Below are 3,252 nucleotides of genomic sequence, written 5' to 3'. Positions count from 1 at the left end.
AAATAAAACAAAACATTGAGATTGGTTGTAGGGTTTGGGAAATCTTAAACTTTGAGATGTCTTTGTAAACCTTGAAGCAGGTGTTTTTAAATGACCAATTTTCTTTTTAAATGTTTAGAGCTGTTTTTATGTAGACTTGGCAAAGATATGCACCTTGTCAAACTTCTTGGTTGGCTTTAAAGAGGCAGTAGTTATCAAGCAAGTGTCCTAAAATGTTTATATTTATAAATGTATAACATATATACAAAATATAAAAGATTTTTAGCAACCAAAAAAAAAAAGGATACTTGCTTCGAGGTTTACAACTTGAGGTTTGGGACTTCTTAAAATATATGGCTAGTCTTGTTGTGTTACATTGCAATGATATATTTGAGGTAATTGTTCATCTCTGCTTTAAATTTAAAAATACAGTATAGTTAAATATTTGTTAAGTGATTAATACAATTAGTATCATTGTAAAAAGATGGCAATAAATAAATAAGTAAAGTCAAATACCAAAATTTATCATCTGGATGCCTCAAACCCGAATGAGAAGTGATTTTTTTTCTTTAACAAAACTGATTTTTTTGGTCACTTTAGAAATGAGTTTCTTTTTAATGTTTTTAATCCTTTTTTTTCAGTCCCCAAGGCTTGCACAGTTTAGTACAAATGTTTCTGTTGTTTTGTTATTGTCAGATGCATGATGTTTATCAATTCCCAGGAAATAAATGAAATCAATAAAAAGTCTTGTGACAAGAGCACATTTTCACAGAATAAATTCAATGTGATTACTGTAAAACTACACAGAAAAAAATGTTAGCAAATTATATTTGTCTTCAGGTTTCATCTTTAAAAAAATATTTACTACATTTTTTGTGTGTGTGCAAGAATTCACTCACTGATTTCTTTGGTTTTAAACCTTATAGCTCTGTTTGACCTAAATACATATAGTTCTGTTTGTACCAAATATCAAAATAAAGACATTAACACTTCAAAAGGTAAAAATGGAATTACTGCTTCAGTGTAAAAACGCCTGCCCACTGGGCACTCTTGCTATTATTGCTTTGTTTCTACTGGAAACTGCCATGGAAATGAAGGAATGCGCCCCACAGTCCTTGCTTAATGCACAATTTGGTTGTACATTATTGTTAATATGTCCTTACCTGCATTCAAACTATCCCAATCTTGTCTTTAAAAAACAAAAAAGTGAAATAGTATAAATAAATAAGTCTACCTAGGGGCTACAATAAATAGGCTTCTCCATAGGAATAAAGAAATCATAATATAAAGCCCCTCAATGCCAGTACAATTAAACAACTGCTTTGGATTCTCAAAATCTCCAGATACAGCCTGAATTTTAGATCAGTTTTACTGCTGGTATAATAGCACACAGAAAAAGAAAACTCATTTCTATGGTTCTCATCATTTAAAAATGAAAAAGTGGATACAATAGTAAATTCTGCCTTTTAGGAATTTATCTAGGTGTATACCATTGTTGGTTTTTGACCTTTGCAAAGTTGTAGAGCATAATCTTAGGGATTAAAAAAATACTATTTCTTCAATTCTTAGTTGTTTCTTAGTGTCCAGAGTAACTATTAAAACAGAGAAGAAATCAGACTCAAAAGTCTGGCATCTTTTCTTAGCATCCATTGCATCCAGAGTGGGCTGTCGTTTCGCAGCGTATCTTTGACGAAGCTCTTCTATTTCCCGTTCCATATGGGGTCCAGTGCTTTCAATTGCATCTGTAGTTCTTCTAAACCTAGATTTTTTTAAAAAGTCAAAGTCTCCATCTTGAAGAACTTTCCAGTTATCTGGAAAAACATTTTGGACGTGGGGAAGGGTTCATGCATGTTCTGGTTGCAGTTTTCACGACTCATATTCTTGGAGTCCTGCTTATCAAAACCATAGTGTGTGAATCCAGCTCATCTTTCATCTGAGTTTTCTTCTTCCTCTTCTAGCTCTCGCTGCTGCTCTTCATGTCTTTTGGCATTGATTTCCATGGCTTCTGTGATCAGGTCTCTTAATATTGACATGGGTTTTGCATTCTTGATAAAAGGATGCTGAAACAGCTGGGTGGCAGTAGCTCTCTGCTCAGGATTCTTCACTAAGCACTTTTTCACAAAATCGGTGAAATTATCAGATGAAAGTTCAGGCTTCCTGAATGTTGGTGGCAGATTTATGGGAATCATAAAAATAGCCCTCATTGGATGTATATCAGCATAAGGTGGTTTTCTTTCTGCCATTTCTATAGATGTAGTACCAAGGGACCAGATATCAGCCACACAGTTGTAGCCTATTTCTTGAATTACTTCTGGAGCCATCCAAAATGGAGTTCTTATCACAGTGTTGTGTTTTGCCATTGTATCTGTTAACTGGCCAGCCACTCCAAAATCTGCAAGTTTTGCATGTCCTTCTGTATTGAGAAGAATAGTCCCAGTTTTTATATCTCTGTGTATTTTTCTCATAAAGTATAAATATTCTAATCTTTTCCAATGTGGATTTTAGAATGGTTGCAATTTCATCTTCTGTTAATGTCTTGTTTCGTGATCTAATTATGTCTGAGACTGATCCAGCTCCACAGTACTCCATAACAATCCAGAGGTCTGTGTTCTTAAAGTAACTACCACAGCACTTTACAACATATGGGCTGTCACACTGCTGCATTATAAAAATTTCATTATTTCCTGAAGATCTGACTCAACAGGTAGGTACTTGCTTAATTGCAACAACTTGACCAGATTCCTTATGTATTGCTTTAAAAAAACACTTCCGTAAGACCCTTCTCCAAGCTTCTCCAACACATCAAAAACTTCTTCAGGCTGCTTAGTCAAACTGTCTTCACTCGGCTTTTTTAGTTTACTCTTGGGCGCTGGCATCTGCTCCATGGCCGCCGATGGCAGAAAGGGGCCGGGTAGACCCTCCGGTGAAGGCCAGAGGAAGGAAAAGAGCCGGGGAGCAGCAGGCCAAGCGCAGGCAAGCACGCAGGGAAATTCCAGGAACTCGACCAACTTTTTCAACAAAACTAATTCCAAAGTGCCTGTTACTATGACTTCTCTTTAACAAATAATTAGTTTAAATAGTTGAAGAAGAAAAAAAGGACTGTTAATATTGTTTTTACCTGTCTTTATTACTGTTAGATATTTAATAAGCCATATATATGTTTTCTATGTTTTGGATATAGCCTCCTGGATTTTCATTTAAAATGATCTTATTTAAATGTTTTACAATCAAGGTAAATAAAATAGAGATCAAAGGTCATAAACATGAGAATTT

The 3,252-nt window shown here is 34.7% G+C and overlaps 1 long non-coding RNA gene and 1 pseudogene across 3 annotated transcripts in view; both read right to left on the bottom strand.

Moving 5' to 3' along the window:
* LOC115069901 overlaps positions 1 to 3,252 on the bottom strand; it is a 45,587-nt gene that overhangs the window by 13,470 nt on the left and 28,865 nt on the right. The window lies entirely within an intron of this gene.
* Positions 1,902 to 2,864, bottom strand: LOC103731908 (annotated as a pseudogene).

This window comes from Nannospalax galili, unplaced genomic scaffold (genome assembly GCF_000622305.1).
Source record: "Nannospalax galili isolate Female #2095 unplaced genomic scaffold, S.galili_v1.0 scaffold3135, whole genome shotgun sequence".
Taxonomy (NCBI): Eukaryota; Metazoa; Chordata; class Mammalia; order Rodentia; family Spalacidae; genus Nannospalax; species Nannospalax galili.
This window is presented reverse-complemented; position numbering and strand designations above follow the sequence as displayed.